At 37.6% G+C, this 20,893-nt stretch overlaps 1 protein-coding gene across 2 annotated transcripts in view; it reads left to right on the top strand.

Annotated features, from left to right (window-relative positions):
- The window catches only part of COL5A2 (collagen type V alpha 2 chain), a 136,823-nt gene that overhangs the window by 9,749 nt on the left and 106,181 nt on the right, over nt 1–20,893 (top strand). The window lies entirely within an intron of this gene.

Genomic DNA, 20,893 nt, shown 5'->3' with positions numbered 1-20,893 from the left:
TGGGTGGGTTCCATAGCAAATAAATTCATTTATAGAGATTTAATATTTTCATTTATCTTAAATAGCAGTCATATGCTTATTATTTGCTCCTGAGGCAGAAGAACATATCAGAGTCCTTTATGCTCGTTTGAAATTATTTTTAAGCCATTTCTCTCTCATTCTTTGCAGAGCTTTATATTGAAAAAATGATTAAGTTACAGTTTAATTCAGAACATCCTCTTTCTCATGTTAGTGCTAATTTTTGAGCTAGAATTTCTGGTAGGATGCATCAATGGACAGTGAGGTTAACTGGTTACCATAGAGGGTGAACTGCAAAAAAAAGTTCCTCATTTTCTGGTCTTTACTATAAACACAAAACCTCTGAAGCTTTATAAGGAAAGTTTATACTTTATTTTGAGAAGGCAGAAGGATACTGGTCATTCCAAGGCAAATGAGTGATTCTGATGTAAGAATTTTCTTTTACACAAATTTGTACTTAAAAAAAAAAAAAAAAGATTTGGGCCCTTGAAGGAGGAACAACTGAACATTTCCGCAGGGATCTTGTGTTCAAGCCTTAAGGAGCTACAAATGTTATGTCTCTCTGCGTGTTCGTAAAAAATCTCCCTTCTTTCTCTAACCATTTCCTATTTCCCCACAGATCTTGATGTCTACTGATTTGATTAGGCATGTGTTTGTGCTTTTATTTTTCTCCCTGAAGCATAGTAAAACTGAACTGAATTTTGATGAGAAAGAACTAATAAATTCCTGAACAAATGGAGTTCTCATTAGCCTGGGAAGATTTCAGTCTTCTTACAATCTGTTTATTTTTCTTAAAAAAAAAAAAAAAAGGTGGGGTAATTATGTAGAGAATGAGACAAAAATGAAACAGAATTAGTGCTGTAGAGATTAACCAGTGAATACATTCAAAGTTCCATTGGCAGTCCTTGTGTTTGGACACATGGAGGAGGATGAAATAAAATTAAATTAGCATTTTACGATGATTAAGCTACTATTTTTAAATAATATTTTGGCATCTTCAGCATATATATAAGTATGTTTCATAAACTTGCTAAAGGTACACTTACCTGAGCTACCTTTTATTCCTTCCACATCTCTTCCATAGATGCAATGTTACAAAGTCCTAGAAGGAGTAGGTTCAGTTCTAGAAAAACAGTTTTAAAATAGATGACTTTTATTTTGTTTTGTTTTAGGAAAATATGCTTTCAAGCTCCTTTCTGTTTGGAGGGAAAGCATTGAGAATTAGGGTCTCACACTGCAGCTCCACCTGGATGTCACCGTCCCAAATTTTGCTTCAAATTACAGACTTTTCCTTGGAGCCTGACCTCCTATCAAAACTTAACTGTTTGGTGTCCTCTTCTTTCCTACTCCACGAGAAACTAATACACAACACGTGCTCCGTGCTCCCTAGTTACTATTCAAATGCAGTGTTAATAATATTACTCCCTTATAATGAGAGCCAATTATACGGTAATTTGCCTTTTGCAATCTTTTTTTCACTATTCTCTGGCCATCAGAATCAGCAGACATCATGACCCTGGGTGAAAACTCCACTATCAGATCAACTCTGTGTTTCACACTTAAGGCGGATGAAACATGGCTGTGATGAACATTCTGTAATTGCCCGTGGAAGGTTCCACCATCAAGACAGTAGAATCATTTCAGATCCATTCTAATTGAAACTGGAAGTTGCCTAAGTATAATCAAAACGGAAATTTGTCCTCCACATTCCCAGTGTTTCTGAAGAGGACTTTTGGGTTTCTTCGGGATAGAACCCTGTGGTGGTACATCATATGGAAGACACAAGTGCATGGGAAGATGGGTTCTCTGTGGTATGCAGGGGTGCCAGTTAGCATCATTGCAATATACTACAATGTGAGGCACCACGCTAATGTGAGACTTCGTGATTGTACCTATATCATGTCTTGTGAGATTTATTCAGAGAATTTCAAAGAGGTTGGGAAAGTTTGTGATATCTCTTAATTTTTGTTCTTTAATTTCTCCATTTTTTTACCCTATATTCCTAAAACATAGCCATTTTAGAATAAAGAAATAGACACTACCATGATACTGTATCTCTATTTTTTTTTTTTTTTTTGAGCCAACAGCATATATACTGTCAATTGGGCATATGGACAGAAGGAACAGGTCATTGTTTCACAGTGAGATTTTTTCTTTTTTTTTTTTTTTAATTCTAGGAAATTCCCTCATGTCCACAACTATTACCATTTTTTCAATACTTAGGGCCTTTAACAATTAGCACTTTCTACATTTCAAAGTTATCCTTTCCCACTTACTTTCAATCAGCAGTTAATAGAGCATGGGTCTTTGGAGTCTCACATCTGAGTCCTGATTTTGCCATTTGCAATCGTGTGACGTTGAGCAGGTTACTCATCTTTAAGACTCAGTTTTTTCACCTGCATATTGAAGAATTGAATTAAAATTCTTGACATTGTAAAGGCACTGAAGAAAAGCAGATATTATTAATACTTAGGATGGATTCCCCGATTAGGCCATTGCAGACTGATTTCTCCATAACCGAAATAATTTCCATCAATGCACTCCCAGTTACTAGGTGTGATAGGAGGAAGAATGGGGGAGCAGTGACTTCTAGGCATGAGGGGTAGAATGGAGGTTAGGGGGGAGAGGTATAATTGGGAGGTTTGAAATGGCAATAAATAATTTTTATTTATCTCCTGTTTTTCCCTTGAGCCAGGCCTCTGCCCAACTCTTGATTATTCACAAAGCAAGTTAGGAAAAGCAAACCAGCAAAACCCCTGGAAGTTATACTTTGGTATTAGGATGCATTTCACCAACTTGGCAGTACATTTACTCATTTAATTTTATTCTCTTTTCCTAAGATAATGATTTTGGCAACTGTTTGCACATTTGGGTCAAGTAGAGTTGCTCAAGAAAAGTGAAATCTACTTCATATATAAAACTTCTGTTTACCTTCCTCATATTTTACTGATGTTGAGGCAGACTTACTTGAACCCTGGGCAACGTTTTTGTGAGGGATGGCATGTGCCTCCACCTGGGTGGTCAGTGGAGAGTAAGGCGCTGTGTGTGTGTGTGTGTGTGTGTGTGTGTGTGTGTGTGAGCTCACTCAGCTTCTAGCTCAACATGGCAGTAGGACTTAGAGACCACTAGCCTGGAGACAGAGAACGGGAATAATGTGCTCACTCCTTCCTTCTAAATTCCTTATAAATACAATGTTCTGGAGCCTTGATTTCCCCATTTATAAAACAGGGATTATACTTCTTATTTTATTATCTCACAGGTACAAAATAAAAAAGTCATAATATGTGTGAAAATCCTGTTACCTATAAAGGCCAGTATAGGGATAGCGTTATTATCTTAGCATGCCTTTACTGTGAGGAACGGTTAGCTGAAGGCAAACTAAATGTTTTCTTCTAAGTAAATAATAATGTTAGCGATCCAAAGGAATATGACTCTCCATTGACATGAAAGAAAGCAAGTTAGGGTGTTTTTTTAAAACCTTGAATTGAGGATAGTAAAATACCTTCTTGTATAGCTTTCTAGGAACCTCCCAAAGCCCCCACATAGGAATTAAATGGGAAAAAATTAGAACAGTGGCTTTGGAGGATGAACAGAACAAATAGAAAAAGAAAACATGATTTTTGTGATATAACTGAACTGTGGTCTCTCCACAAGCAAAAACGTAGCTTCCTGGCAGAAGGCTGAATCCACTATTATCATTACTTTTCCCCTATTCCTCTCTCATCAGGAAGCCTCTCTCGAAATCAAAGTGAAGCTCCGAGGGCCTGTTTGTAGCATGGTATCCCTTTCCCTAGGTCAGAAGGTGACTTTGAGCTAGAAGTTTAAACTGGTGACAAATATCCACAGCAGTCTGAGCCAAGTGTTTAGACAAAGGTTCCATCATCCCTCAGGCCTGTCTACTTTCCAGTGGGTGTATTTTAAGACTCTCTACTTGTACGGAGAGAAACATGCAGTTAAAGAGATGAGGGCTTCAACTAAATAGACTGTTAACTTTCTTTCATGAATAAATTGTTGAAATAATTTTAAAGAAAAGCTTCTAGATTAAAACTGGACCAGGACACAGGAAATCTGCATTCTAATTGCAGTTCTATCATGAACTAACTGGGTGATTTTGTGGAAGGGACTTAAATCCTCTGGCCCTCAGTTTCTTTTTTTTTTTTTTTTTCTCTCAAACTTGTGATATATTATCCAGGGCAGTTCTTCCTGCTCTGAAAGTCTGGGACTGTAGAAGGCTTACAGAAACTACTCCACATAGGCTACATCTGTGCTCTACGCTTGTGAGGAATCTCACGTACACTTTTGGTAGATTGAGGCATCATGCATAACCTATGTAGATAATGTGTTTCTGTACTTTTACATTAGGATTTGAAGTTTTTATCCAAGTTCCTAGTTACTTACCCAACAATGGTTCACTTCAGGAATACAACTTCCAATTTCTAACTTTAGAAAATGATCTGCTTTTCAGTGAATGGCTTTACAACAAAGTTTCTAGAGAAGTTTCTAAAAGGAGACAAAGTTTCTAGGCAAAAGTTCTTTCCTATGGGGGGGGGCACGGAGAGAGAGGGAGAGAGAGAATCTTAAGCACGCTCCACACCCAGCATGGAGCCTGATGTGGAGCTCTGTCCCACACCCCTGAGATCATGACTTGAGCTGAAATCGAGTTGGACGTTTAACCAACTGAACTAGGCAAAATTTCTAAAAGGAGGTTATGAAAAACATTTACAGTAATTTGGCCTCAATTTTGTAGGTCTCAGATAATTTTGAGCTTTCCAACAAGAAAGAATATGTGTAAATGTATCATGTATTGTCACCATTACAACCGTAAGACACTGTGTTCTCTGGATGTTTTTTGGTGGGACGAGTGGTTGGAGTAAAGCAGCATCCTAGGCTCTCACCCTTTTAGCTGATGGATTTGTCTTTGTAGCAGAGACACTGTTTATTTTCCTGTTGACTGAACTTACTAAACTGCTATTCTGTCCAGAGACTCCAAACATAAATGATGGATGTGTGATAACCAGCAGAAAGGAGACAAAAGAGGAGCAAGAGGATGGCATCTAGTTAGGAATAAAAAGACAGGAAGAAATACTCAGAAGTATTAATCAGCATTGTTTTGCAGGAAAACTGCAGAAAGTTTAATGCTACTTTAATGTCTTGGAACATAGAATGGAAGGTAGGATTATCTCATGATTAGAAATGTGATTTTCTGGGGCGCCTGGGTGGCACAGCGGTTAAGCGTCTGCCTTCGGCTCAGGGCGTGATCCTGGCATTATGGGATCGAGCCCCACATCAGGCTCCTCCGCTATGAGCCTGCTTCTTCCTCTCCCACTCCCCCTGCTTGTGTTCCCTCTCTCGCTGGCTGTCTCTATCTCCGTCGAATAAATAAATAAAATCTTAAAAAAAAAGAAAAGAAATGTGATTTTCTAGACAACTTACTGATTGATTATTTATAAATTTTGTATTTAATAGTCATAGAGATAGCAAGTATAGATTATTATTTTTCTTTCCCTATCCATTAAAAAGCCGAGTTGTGAAGTGATGAAGAAATATAGGACCATATTTGGGATAAGAGGTAGAGTCAAGTAAAGAGTTATGCTTTGTTTCATTTTCAGATGACAGATGGGATGTTTATAGCCTGAGAGAAAGCGTCCCAGGGAAAGGGAGATCTTGAAGATACAGAAAGAAAGGGCAATAAAGATTGACCACAATACAGAAAGGCATAGTGTTGCCTGTAAAGGTAGAGAGGTTAGTGTCAAAGAGGAGATGGATTTTATATCTTTGACACTAGAAACCAGGAGGCAAAGACGCAGATGTAGCTTCAGGTGAAAGCAGTCTGATTGGGGTCCAAGGGGTGGGAATGGAAGGTTGTGATAGCTCGTGCTCGAATACATTATTTTTATTGCTTTGATTTAATGTTTTGGTTACTTTAATGCATCAATTTTAATTCAATACAAAATTAAATCAATTTAATGTAATTAATTAAATTGCATATCTTGGAATAGCCCTCGAGACCAGCCGTTCTAACTATTGGTCTGTTTAGGCTAACATGATGCAAAGATTAAATTATCAGTTAATTATTTGTTTTTATTGAGAATGTTGGTTAATTGTCAGACCGTTGCTCAAAATCCTTCTGCATCATGATACATAATGTTTCTTTTTCCAGCTGGGTGGTATGCTGTTCTTTTGGATGGTCGGCTTCAACTTTCCATCCGTCCCTAACTACCCCTCCCTGCCCCCACCACGTGTTACTAAATCACAATGATTAAAAGAGATTCCCTCTCCCTGGGGTAAGGCTAGGGTTTTCTTTACAGGCCAGTGGTCTATATTCAGTCAACATTTGTTTGTAGAGTGCTGCCTCCATAGCTGATACTACACTCTATCTAGGTAAGATTGTATAGTTCACAAAGTACATTCACTCATTTGATGCTTGCAAAAAACCTAAGAACCTTAGTTTACAGATGCGGAAACTGAGACTCACGAAAGATAAATGATGCAGTGGATTTTGGAGGATATAGAACTTAGGTTTTCTGGCTCCCAGTCCACAGCTCTCTCAATTGTATCTGATGGAGAGGAGAAAAGGAAAGGAGCTAGACCCCGTTTTAGTCAAAAGAAAAGCACTCCACATTACATGAAAATCGTGTTTGTTTAGTGCTGCATTCTTAGAGACCTCAGGGAGACCAAACCTGTGGCAGGCAATGATTAGGGAAAGTATCATTTGATCTTGTAGAGATTTAGATTTTTTTTTTTAGATTTTTTTTTTTAAGACATGAAAGTTGGGGATTATCATGAAGAGCTGTAATGAGGAAATAAGCAAGCAACTTTTAATTTACCCAACTAAAATTTTTACTTTAGATGAAATAGGAAACCTTATAAGCATAGAGTTGAAAACAGATGAAATCACAGGATGTGTTGTAGGGTAAGAGCCAAAAATGACTTTGGAAAGAAAAAATTATGCAGGTTTAGCACTCAGTGTGACACCTCTAATTATTAGGTTTTCTGTCCTGGATTTCTACACTCAGCTGATTATAAAATTAATGAAAAAGTCACTGGACAAATATTATTGTGTGGTTCCTCAATCCCTGGATTCTAAGCTTCAGGTCAGGCACTGGAAGTAAAAAGAAAAATAAGAAATGGTCTTCTTACTTACAGAGTCCCAGTATGAGAGATACAGCTAGCTGTAAATTTTGTAAAGAGAACTGATAGATAGGTAACAGCATGTGTGCAGATCTGCTTAAGCTAGTCTATAAATTAGTTAAAAGCTACAAAAACCAGACATGTACACCAGACATTTTCAGTAGGAGGATCACCAATGAAAATGTTTATTTGTGAAGAAAATATTTTCTTCCTCTGTAGTGACATTTTTTTATTAAAACATTTGTTCATCTTTCCATGAAGGGAATTACAAATAACTTAAAGATTTAATCACCCGCAGAAATGTTTTACATTTGTGTAAACGCTGCCCATTGATAATGAATCAATCTACAATAACAAATATTTGTCTGCCTTCTGTGTACCAAGCCAAGTGCTGTGGTATCCTCAATCTATAGATTTATTAGTAAATTCAGAACTAGAAGCCATGGTTCCTCACCTTAGGAAGTTTCTAAATTAGTTGCGAAGTAAACACTTGAAATAATTAAGCTAAGAAATAGGATACATAAGCACTGAACAAAGATACATTAATTCTTGAGAGTAAGCCTGGGGTAAATTGAGGAAAGGGGAAAGTTGGCTGGAGCGGTTAGAAAATGAGTGAAGGTTTCAGAGAGGAAGGCAGGAGAATATGGTGTGGAAGCCATCAGATTGGGGCGCCTGAGTGGATCAGTCGGTGAAGCACCTGCCTTCGGTTCAGGTCATGATCCCAGGGTCCTGGGATTGAGCCCCACATCGAGCCCCACACCGAGCCCCACATTGAGCCCCACATTGAGCCCCACATCGGGCTCCCTGCTCAGAGGGGAGTCTGCTTCTCCCAGTGCCTGCCCCCCCTTATCCTCTCTCTCTCACTCTCAGCACTCTCTCTATCAAATAAATAAATTTTAAAAATCTTAGGAAAAGAAAAAAAGAAAAAAGATTCTCAGATCAATGGTAATTCTGTGACAGATATCCAAGGGAAGGGGGAGAGCAGAAAGGTACTGGATCCAGCAGTGTGGAGTTTTCTGACCTTTCTCAAAGGTCTTTGAGAGAATAGTTGTCCAAATAGTTAAGAACCAAAGCAAAATTTCCAGTGGTTAGAATTCTTATATGTTCAAATATATTGATTTCTGAACTAATCTCATTTAGTAGTTATTTAAATCATATATTTAAGTAAAGTTCTACTTAGCCAATTTTAGTTCTATATTATTTTCTATGGATGTTATTAATGAAATGATGGATACAATCTGTTGGTGTTTCTGCGATGTGAATATTTTTAGTGCTGGGAAATAATTTGTAGTGCTGATGAGGTATTTTACAAAAGTAGGGGACTGTGATCAGTGGATTATATAAAATCCACCTTGGTTTGGTGATATTTAATCTACGTGTTATTAGAATATTTGTTATCATAAAAAATGACACAAATGTCCATAAGTTACTCAATAAAGTCATTACTATGGAGTCAGTCATTGCACATATTGTCAGGCATTACTGTGCAGATTCTCAGAGACCCTTCTATTAATTACTGGTATGCTGACCTAAAGACTTTGACTTTCTAATTAAAATTCAGCAAGTATTTGTTTGCATATGCACTGTGTTCCAGCTATTGTGCAAGGCTATGGGAGTACCGCAGTGTAAGACACACTCCCTGCCCTCACTGAATTCAGTCTATCAAGAGAGGGAAAAGCAAGTATATAGAATGGGAATGTTTTATTTTTTTAAATTTTTTAAAGATTTTTAAAATTAAAAAAAATTTATTAGAGAGAGTGCAAGCATGAGCAGGGGGAGGGGCAGAGGGAAAAGGAGAAGTGGACTCCCCACTGAGCACGGAGCCCAAAGTGGGGTTTGATCCCCAGGTTGCAGAGATAATGACCTGAGCTGAAGGCAGACACTTAACTGACTGAGCCACCCAGGTGCCCCTAGAATGGGAATGTTTTAAAAATTTAGTTGTCACAAATAAAACTTTTTTTCCTATTTAAAGAAATAATCACATATTATAGTTAATATCAGATAAAAATAGTTTATTATTTCAACCGTTTCATTGATTGTAAAAATGGCAAGTTGTTTCTTCAAACCAGGACATACCAGGGAGAATAGGGCATTTTGACCTAACTCTTGGCAAAGTTTTATTTCAAACCAGAATACCACAAAAACATTTAATTCACCGAAGAATTGCCCACATTTTATTTTTGTCATCCAAAGCACATTACATTCCAAACTTCCTGTTACTGGCATGTGTGAGATACACTTTGAAGTAGACAGTAGTCTGGGTTGGGGTTCTTTGCTGTCTGTTCTGTCCAGTCACGTTGGCAAAGTGGTGCAAATATCACTTCCTCTAGCATAAGAAGGTAACAGATCACTGTGTGATTATTGTTCGAGATGAATGAGGAAATGATATTTCTGTTCTTTTTGAACCTTTTTATTTAAATGTCTTTAACATGCTCTGTTAATGAATGTCTTCAATTCTTCTCTACCACTGTTCCATTTTTTTGCTTTTGTCTTGGGTTAAACTTTAGATTTGTTTTTATTCGTATATGCTTTAGTAAACACAGAAGAAACAAATTTTTTTAAAAGTTAGCAATTTGGGACAACTTTTAATGTGATCTAAAAGTATTAGCATTATTTGTATTTATATCTTTATATATATATAAATATATACGTACATATTTATATATATGGGAGAGAGATCTCCATATATTTACATATAATTTTCATTAAACAGTACAGAATATTTAACTGCTTGCTTCATTATAGCCTGAGTGCTGAGTGCTGTCCATTGGGGAGGTGGGTGAAAAATTGGAAGGTAGTCAGAGCCATTACATAGTCATATTAACAGTTGCCTACGCCGAATTTTCCATTTTGTTACCAGATGTTATTTTTTAGCTACCATGGCAACTAATCCTCAATCATATTTTCACTATTTTATTGCAAATTATTACAGTAACTTAATAGAGCATACGCTTATTATATTCCCTTGTGTAAATTAATACTGGATTTTGTACTAGATGTTTTGGAAGTTACAGATGATAATGTGATTTTACACTGTCAGTTTAATGGAATTTATTCCTAGATAACAGATTCAAATACTTGGCACAAAAATATAGTTGAAACACATCAATACATGTTTTGGGGTATGCAAAAATAACATTAATTTTTTTCTATTAATGCATCAGCGTATGATAACATTCTGCTCATTTAATGCATATGTCTCATTGTGGCAATCTCTCCAACAAATCAGGATAACCAGACTCTTTTAAAATTAATATATGGGGGCATAGCCATCAATATATATCACAAAACTGAGCATATTTGAAACTTCCAAGTCTTGGCAAGTCCTTCTGAAAGGAAAAATATGTTGAAAAGCAGAAACAATATGTTGGTTTCTTTTCAAATGTAATATAAGTTATAATTTTATGATGTTTTTTATTCTTTTATTTTTAAAATTCTGCAATCTTCAGTATCCACAGCCAAGAATTATTTCCCTAAAAATGGAAACTTAAAATTCGTTTATTTAACAAATATTTATTGAGTGCCGTGTGACAGCCACATTCCCTGGCTCCAGGGCTGTGGCAGTGAGCAGGCCTCTGAGCACATGGAACTGGCATTCTCCTGCAGGGTGTGGCTGGCAATTAACAGCCCTCCAAAATGCCCATGCTCTAATCCCTGTAACCAAGAATGTGTTACCTCACAGCACAAGGGATAATTAAGTTTATAGACGGCATTGTGGAGACACATCACCTGACTTCAAGAGAGGGAGATGAACTTGCATTAACTGGGTGGGCCCAACATAATCAGAAGGAGGCAGAAGAAATGCAGTTGCAAAAGAAGATGTGACAACGAAAGCAGGGGTCAGAGTCAGAGAGAGAGATTTGAAGATGCTACTCCACTGGTTATGAAAATTAGGGCAGGGTCCACGCGTCAAGGAGTACAAATGGCCTCTAAAAGCAGGAAAAGACAAAGGAAATGGATTCTCTTCTAGGGTGTCTAGAGGGAATGAAGCCCAGTCGACTCCTTGATTTTAGCCCATTGTATCCCATTCCAGACTTCTGATGTCTAGAACTGTAGAATAATACATTTGTGTGAAGCCAGTAACTTTGTAGTAATTTGTTACAACTGCAGTAAGAAACGAATACAATATAAAAGTGGGAGAGGGAATTGGACAGAAGAACCAGAGAGACAGCAGTGTGTGATGGATGGGCCTGATGTCACTGGCTTTGAAGCTGGGATGCAGCCATGAGCCAAGGAATACGGGCAGCTTCTAGAAGCTGATAAAGGCAATGCAATGAGTTCCCCACTAAAGCAGATGGGAGGAAAGCCAGCCCCTTGATTTTAGCCAGTGAGACTCATCTGGGACTTCTGAGCTCCAGAGCTGTAAGATAAAAAATTGGGGTTGTCTTTAAGCCACTAAGTCTGTGACCGTTTGTTACAGCAGCAATTGAAAATTCATACAGCAGGATAAGACAATCTAGAAACAAAATATTTTTTTAAAATAGATAATTTTTGATAATGATTGGCATAAAGGAATTAAAACCAAGTAAGGTTCTGGAGCTGTGTGGTCCAGTATAATATCCACTAATATCCACTTGTAGCTATTTACATTAAATTAAATTTAAATTAATTAAAATCTAAGTGCTGCAGTGTGGCTAGTAACTATTGAATGGGGTAGTTTAGATAGTAGAACATTTCCATCATCACGGAAAGTTCTCTCGGACAGTGCTGTTGTGGAGAGTGGCACTATTTTCTGTAAGGCGGATTTGGTTTGCGTGAAGATCTGAATCAGAAGGAATGGGGCCTGTGAAAGGCTGCGGAAGGGGCATTGCATGTAGAAGGAGCAAAATGCAAAGCAGTAGGTGCCTGGTCATTTTGTGGAACTGATTCAGCCCAGCGAAAACACAACCCGCATCGGAGGAAGTAAAAGTAGCCGTCATGAGTTGTGGCTTACCTAACAAATGAGGCTCGTCTTTAGTAAACTTTAAGTCCTTCTACTGATAAATCTTGAACTAGAACTTCATGTTGATAGTGTATGTTTGTTGTTGTTGCATATATTCATTTCATTGTTCTTTTGCAGTTTTATTAGTGGTATTGACTTTCAATGGTCATATCTTACAGATTAAAAAATAGAGTTTCTGGTATGGTTGTCTCTTTTAAGGAATCCAGAGAATTTGTGTGTGTGTGTGTGTGTGTGTGTGTGTGTGCATGTGCTTTTTTGTTTGCTTGATCATTTGTTTTAATTTTTTCCTTTTAAACTATTTTAACTTCAGGGTGTTGTAACACTGATTCATAAAATATGTCATTACTAACATGATAGAAAGTGCCAGAGTTTGCAGTCAGTGGGTTCCAGTATAACCAGGGAATATTGGAGAGCTGTTACTCAAAGGTAATGTGGAATCTCAGGGGGTCTATATGGGAACTACCTTTTAAGGCAAATGTATCTTACCGGTGAAAGTGATGGAGGATGATTTCCAGATGTTGAAATGCTTGTTTTGGCAACTGCTGCAGAAAACTGAAACATGTCTTGCCAGAACAACCAGAAGGGATGTGAAGCACTGATGTAAGTGGGATCAGGCACATGGCAAGCAAAGCAAGCAGAACCCAGAAAGTATAGATACAGGGAAGATAGTTGAGCCAAGAGAGCAAAATTTGAAACCCCAATTCACTGCATACAGTGAGAGCACGTTTGCCTCTGCGGTGGAATGCACACATGCTTATCACTGCTTTACACTCCACTCACCCCTTCCTCGACTAGCTTCATTATCTTCCCTGTAAAGATAGATGCCAGTATGTTAATCAGGGAAACTCTTCCCAGCTAATATATTTGTTAGATATTATAGGGTTAGTAAAACATGCATGCCTGGAGTCAAACAGATTTGTGTTCCAGGCCTGGGCTCATTATTTACTGCCAGGATGGCCTTGACTGAATTGCTTAACCCCTTAACAGTCCAATTTTTTGATCTGTAGAAGGGAGGCTGTAATCTCATTGCCAAACTCCTATTGTGAGACTCAAATGAAATAATGTATGTGAAGTGTGTGCAGAAATGAGTTTTTCCTCCTGTCTGCCCCTTCTGACAAACCTCCAGAATTCACATTTTTGTACAGTTAGGAAAAACACATTTTCAGAAGACATCTGAGAATTCAATGTAATGTTGACAAACTTGTAGATCAGCTGTTTTTAGCCAGGTGGGCTTTTTGTCAGCTCTTGTAGTAGAATCATACAGGCAACCAGGTATTCTGTTTACATATCGGACACGCTTTAGGGATTGTTTCCTAAAAGCAAAGAGAATATGAACATAAACATCCACCCTCAATGGAATATTTTATTTTACACACTGAATATCCTTGGTGCTTCTTTTACTCCATCATTTTTTAACTTTGTTGATTTTAAAATGCAGACTGTAGAGGTGCCTGGGTGGCTCAGTCGGTTGAGCGTCTCAGCGTCGTGGGATCAAGCCCCCCATCAGGCTCCACACTGGGTGCAGAGTCTGCTTGGGATTCTTTCCCTTTTCCTCTCCCTCTGCCCCTCCCCACAGCACTCTCTCTTTCTCTCTCAAATAAATAAATAAAATCTTTCAAATGCAGACTACTGTCATCCCAAACTAGTCAACCAGTTCCAAGCAGTTCAAGATAAATGAAATTCCCCATCTGCCTCCACATCTTGGTGAAATTTGGGGCTTTCAGTTCTTTCTGGGGTTTTTTGTTTTTTTTGGGGGGGGTAAGATTTTATTTATTTATTTATTTGAGAGAGAGAATGAGAGAGAACACGTGCGAGCGTGTGCAAGCAGTGGCAGGGAGAGGGACAAGAAGACTCCTCACTGAGCAAGCAGCCCCATGAAGGCCTCCATTTCAGTTTTCACAACCCTGAGATCATGACCCTGAGATCATGACCTGAGCTGAAACCAAGAGTCAGACACTTAACCGAGTGAGCCACCTGGGTGCCCCAGACTTTCATTTCTAAATCATTTTGATTTCTCCCCTTCCATCTACAGCACTCTCTGCCCCAGATCTTTTCTGAAATAGTTTTTTTTTTTTTTTTTTCCCAATCTCTGTGCTAAGCCTGGCCCCAGACCAGAAAAGGCCAGATTCTTCCAAAAGGCCAGCCCCTGCGAGAGTTGGAACCTAAAAACCTGGTTCATACTCCAACTATTTTCCCAAAGGGTGGAGTAACAGGAGCCAGGATAACAGGAAGAGATCCCTGTGGGGAACTAGCTCATTCTACACCTGGACATCTGGCTGCGTTCCACTGTGAAGTTGCTGGGGAAGCTTTGAAGTCTAAATTTTCAATTGAGCTACACTGTGTGTTGATCTCCCTGCCATTTCAAATTAGCACATTAGCTGCCCTGCCCTTTGTCATCCTAATTTCTCTGAAGAAACATCACAGAGATACAATTCAGGATTTTTTGTGATCATGACTTAATCATAGGTTGCTGACCTTACCTATTATTATACTTGGACTTAGAAGCTTTCAGGGTAAATCCTAGCACCTCCATCTACTAGCTGCATGATCTATTTTAAATCATACACATTGGGCCTCAGGTTCTAAATCTATAAAACGTAGACAGTAAGATACTTGCTCTGACTACTTCATAGTGTGTGAGGATTGAATGAGATCACATGCGTCGAAGCACAGAAAACAGAGTGGATAACTCCTGTTTCAGTTCTCTGAAATTTTGAATTTTTCTGTTCACATTGCACTGTCTTGACTTTGACTCTATCTCCTTAGTGACTACAGGATAGAGATCATTTTTATTTCTGTGTATTTGTCTCAGCCCCAGTACCTTGCATGTGCTTGGTCCAGGGGAGAGATATAGAACATTCTTTTTTTTTTTTTAAAGATTTTATTTATTTATTCAACAGAGATAGAGACAGCCAGCGAGAGAGGGAACACAAGCAGGGGGAGTGGGAGAGGAAGAAGCAGGCTCATAGCGGAGGAGCCCGATGTGGGGCTCGATCCCGGAACACCAGGATCACGCCCTGAGCCGAAGGCAGGCGCTTAACCACTGTGCCACCCAGGCGCCCCGAGATATAGAACATTCTTAAGAGTGGGGCCTCTGGAGTCATGTTGCACAAATCCATATCTCAGGCTACCTTGTGCTGTGTGATTTTGAGCAGGGCAATTAACCTCACCAAGCCTCAGTTACCTCATCTGCAAAATGAGATGAGAGGGACTGCTTACTTACTTCCTTTCTCAAGCAAGAGAACACCTAAAACATTTAACACAATGTGTGGTATGGATTAAGCTGACAAAATTTCTTAGCTCTTATTTGTACTACAGGCACTTAAATAAATGTCCCCAATGAGATTTTCTTTACCTAATACAAATTTCCTTCTATACTAGATGATTATGTTTTTTTATTCTCCCAGAAGTTTGGAAACAATTTTATGCTTTGAATTATAAGGCTCTATCTTTTCAAGTCTCTTCAGTGAAAAAAGGAACATCACAGTTATCTTTCTAAAGTACATACTAGGGTCATAGACCCAGCAATACAGTTTTCAGGTGGACTCCATAGTTACATGATTTTCTTTTTTTAAACAAAGTGGCTTTTAAAATAAAAATCGCTGTTCTATCCTTTCTTACCAGGGTATAGTTTTACCAAAGCTATTGAGAAGTATGTAAGATGTGTGTAGTCAGTTGAAAAAGCTCAGTTGTGGCAGAACTTTGAAAATAATTATAGGGAGTAAAATTTGAGAAGGTACTCTAGTGGTTTTTAAGTTGAGAATGTAAGGAAGAGTTATAGAGGAATATGTGTTCTTATGGTCTTGCTTTTAATTTAATTAAAACACACCTTGATTTTAACTTAAGATTTTAATTTAAACACACCTTGGCAACTCATTGTGGAAGGGGAGCAAGCTAACTGAAATGGCGTCTTATAAAAGCAAGAGCTAAATGTTAGGTGTTTCTTTAATTTGCAGGTTATCTAGACCATCACTTCTCTAAGCCTTTGTCCTGCATTCTTGTCTTTAGTCAAGGATATAATAGAAAATAAGACAGTCAAAACACAATTATTTTCGTTATTGCTTTTCTTGAGAGGATCTGCTATCTAGATTATAAGTGTCTTCAATCTGAAGATTGCTTCATTTATCATTATGCCTTTATTAACTGTAAACCATAAAACAATTTTGGGACTGACTCCAACACCATTTGCCATAGAGATCCTTTTATTTTAAAGAAAGCACATTTTGGATGTATGTCCAGGGGAGAATATGGTAATTCTTTTGTAATACAAAGGGTGAAGTGATTGAGTTTATATCATAGAAGATAAGAAAGAAAGATAAGAGGGCAGGGCCCCTGTTAGTTTGTCTTAAAATATGTGAAGGAATCTTCACATATGAATTAGACTTATTATTAGACTTATTTCTTAGAACTCCAACAGACCAAGGTAGCTCCATACAGTGGAAAGTATGGGTAGGTCAATTTTGGCTGCCAGGTAATCCATGATATGTTGATTGTTACAGTAAAGACAACTGGTCAGTATTTGTACATAGACACACTCTCTAATATGTCATGTGGAATTCCTTATGGAAGATCTTCTTAACGACTTGACCTAACTGAAAATAGAATGGGCTCCCATCGAGGTGGGAAATTCTCCATCTCTGTAAGTAACCAAGCAGAGGCTTTATAGTTACTTAGGGATTCTATAGAGGGGATTCTTAAGACATTGGACTAAATTGCTTCTTGTTTTCTTCTGATGATCTGTGTAAATGAATCTCATGTTCAAGAAGCCAAAGACAAGCTCCGTAAGTTCATTCCAGAATAAAGATCTGAGAATAGAGTTTTCAATGAATATCATGAAACATTATATATATATACATATATATATATATGAAACTCTTTATCTTTCAAAGATTTTTTTTTTTTTTTTTTTTAGTGGAGGTGATGAAATGCAAGCCTGGTTTAGGTTGATTTCCTTATAAGATGAAAACTAATGGTAGGCCACAGAGACACTAACATTGCAAATTTACATTTTAATCTTTGAGAACTTTTATGGGACTTTAAAATTTACATCTTCAAATATTTTTGTCCCAAAGGATTTTAGTTGACTAAATTTCAAATAGAAATCCCTTCTATGCACTGTGTCTCAAGGATTTTTATATTGACCTAACAGAATGAGATTTGTGTTTGTGGCCTGATATGTGACAATTAGCATGAACTCTAGTCACTTCTTTTGCTGTTGCTTGTCATCTGAGAGCATTTTGGTTGTAATTTATTGCCTGTTAAGCCATCTCCATAGTACAATTGTAATATAGGAAACAATCACAACCGTTTAGTGGCTGAACAATTGGTTGCTTTCATTTGACCTTGCTGTGTTCTGTGAGCCTGTTAGTTTGATTCCTGGAGGCACGCACATTGTTCAGGAATGTTTGCCAGTAATGAGTGAGGGCTAGTTTTCCATATTGACCTCATACATAATTACATAAATTAAAGCAAACCATAACAACTGAGGATACACATAAAATATACTTCACAGAGGGATTTTAAAGCCCTTGCATTGCACTAAGCTTGAAATTACATAGCCATATAGGACATATATCATTTTTGAAAAGTGTATGTTTAAGTTTCTACTAAGACTTTACAAAGAACAGTGAATAAAAGGTTCTTTTTTAATAAGCATTATCATGGAGTTTTTTCTCTAGAAAAATCTGGCTACGGAAGAGGAATATTGGCATAGAAAGCCACATTTTATTCTGGAGGTTAATGATTTGATAATAGAAATTTCTAATGCTAGCCTTCCAAACTATCTTGAAACCACTAAATATTTAAAAAGCAAAGGGGAAATGTCGAATGTAGATCTTAACCCACTGGAAAAACCAGTTATTTTTAATGCACTTATAGTTTCTTCATTTTCTGCATTTCCAGAATATGTTGATATTTAGCCAAGTCCAATTTAATTTTGTAATTGACCCTTATTGTGTGTGATTTATTTCTTTGGTTAATAGTATGATAGATTATTATTTTTTAATGTAAAGTATTATATTAGTTTTTATTCTGTTAGACCTCTGCAAATGATACTGAATTTCATGTGACTATTAAAAGAATCATAGACTTTAGAACTAAAAGGAATTTAGATACGGCATTAAATATATTAGTAAGTAATTTGGTTTAGATTGTGGAAAGCCAAAAATTTTAGTAATCAGATATTAATCGAACAAGGTTGTTAATCAGCAAGTATTACTGCATTTATTTCACTTCTAAAACAATCTTGTTTGAAGTTTGTAGAAATTTAGTTCTAGTTGTCTTCATCACCAGTTTCTGAAACAACAGAAAAAGATTTCATAAAATATCATAAAAGATGATGAGAAAATCTTCACCTAAAATTTAGTATCAAGTTTTCTTTTTGATAAGAAGAGAGTGAAATTGACTTGATGGAGGCGTGACATTTTCCATACTTCAGACTTCTGTAGAGTGCAATCAGTGTTTCCTATAGGGGCACCTGGGTGGCTCAGTCCTTAAGCGTCTGCCTTCGGCTCAGGGCCTGATCCCGGGGTCCTGGGATCAAGCCCCGCATCGAGCTCCCTGCTCTGCTGGGAGCCTGCTTCTTCCTCTCCCACTCCCCCTGCTTGTGTTCCCTCTCTCGCTGGCTGTCTCTCTCTCTCTGTCAAATAAATAAATAAAATCTTTAAAAGAAGAAGAAGAAGAAGAAGAAGAAGAAGAAGAAGAAGAAGACCATATAACAATTAAAATGAACTTCACACACTTTAGGAATTCCATCTTTGGTTAAGGCCATGGTCTATATGAGTTAGTAATCTGTATATGGGATCAAATTTGAGCAGTAAAGATTCTTTGCAGAAAAATGAAGATTCAGCTAAATTTATGATTCTAGAATCTGTAGGGGTAAAAGACTTTTAAAAGTACTTCCAAATATATTTATACCTTGTCTGGTATTCCTAGGTTTAGCTTCATCTTGGTCATTGCAGTATTTTATAATTTTCTAGCACCATATTATAGGGCAATACGGATTTTATGTTTAATACCAACTCTATAATGTTCTTTTCTTTTTACTACTCTATTTACATCATTCTAGTCTCAGTTGACACCCTCCAAAACTTAGTACACTTTGCTGGCCTATCACATTCTTCCTGACTTCATCTTCTCAGCCTGGAAGCCTCACGTCTCTGTGGATTTATCCAGATTGCTTACCTGGGTTTGTGCTTGCCTTTCACTGGATTCTTTTTATCTCTATGTGTCTTTCCTTAGCTGTGGCACCTAAGTCCCATGACATAGTCTAGGTTCAGCTATCTTATGACTTTGTTAAATATCAGAGACTACTTTATGTATATACTTTCTCTCTTCATGAATATGTTGGCTTTTTAAACTAGCGTCTTGCCAAACTATCTTCAGGTTGAACTGTGCAGAAACTCAGATTATTTTTCTGAGTCTTTACCATCATAATGCAGCATGTCAGCTAAGGGAAAATTTGGATTCCCCCACCCCCTAATGAACAGAAATTTATTTTGTACAAATGTAAGTATATTTTCCACAAAGAGGTTCATTACTCCTTTGTCTATCTACTAAGAGCATCACAGGACTTTTTGATGATAATTATTCACAATTTGGTTTTTTAATTCCTAGAAGGGTTTAGGATTGCCCAGTAATGATTCTAAGGATTTGTGATAAAATGCTCAAGAATTCCCTAGCAGCTCATTTGATAGAGGCCCAAAAATCCGCAGAGAGGAGATGAAACTTCTCTTTCTCCTTCCCACCCCCTCCTCTTCTTTTCTCATCTCCTTACTTATGAGAACTTGCTGGGGTGCTAGAATTTTGGGGAAGGCTTGTGGACAGATTCAAAGGTAGAAATCACTCTGATGTTCTATATAAGTCTAGAGAATTCTTTTTTTTAAAGATTCAATTATTTATTTTAGAGAAAGAGAGAGAGGACTGAGCAGAGGGGGAGAATCCTCAAGCAGACTCCCTGCTGAGTACAGAGCCTGATGTGGGGCTCCATCCCAGGACCCTGAGATCATGACCTGAGCTGAAATCAAGAGTTGGGCGCCCAACCAACTGAGCCACCCAGGTGCCCCAAGTCTAGAGAATTCTATGGGCACTGCTTTTTCTAGAGCAGTTATAGCACTCCACTCCTTGGAAGATTCTAGCATTTGAACTTCTCTACCCGAGAAATACTTATTTGGCCCTATTTTTTGTTTCCTGACTCTAAGCTGGCTCCTTATGCATGTCAAAACATCTTCCTAAATCCCGTGGTGACTCAACATTCAAGTAGTTTTGATATGAACCTTGTCAGAGACTTTTAGAAAATACAAATAAATTATATCCTCCAGTTCTCTCCTGTCCAAATGCTTACTTAGCTTGACAACTCAAATAGGTTAGTCAAGCATTATTTCCTCTTCCAGGACCATGGTTCCTCTGTGAGTTCTGTTGTATTAAGTACATAGTTATCCTCCACTTCATAACAGATTCCATAAAATTGCATGGATGAAATGAGTCTTAGATTTCCAAGGTCTTCACTGGATTCTGTGTTTATGAATAGAGTCATATTGACAACTTACCTTCTCTGGCTCAGTATAGTTTGTTATTGACAGGTAACACGTCTTGACTCCCTATTCAGCGTTTGACTCTTAAGTTCTTCCATGGTTTTTGTGTAGATGCTGTAGCATCACAGGTGTTTTTCGGTGCCAGATTTCCTAATGAATAAAACACCTACTGTGTTTTTGGCAATTTGACTTTGGCACCTCTGACATGCCTACCTCAATATACAGTTTAGGTATTGAAATCTTCAAATGGATAAACCAACCAAAACAGAAA

Source organism: Ursus arctos, unplaced genomic scaffold (assembly GCF_023065955.2).
Source record: "Ursus arctos isolate Adak ecotype North America unplaced genomic scaffold, UrsArc2.0 scaffold_1, whole genome shotgun sequence".
NCBI classification, from domain to species: domain Eukaryota; kingdom Metazoa; phylum Chordata; class Mammalia; order Carnivora; family Ursidae; genus Ursus; species Ursus arctos.
This window is presented reverse-complemented; position numbering and strand designations above follow the sequence as displayed.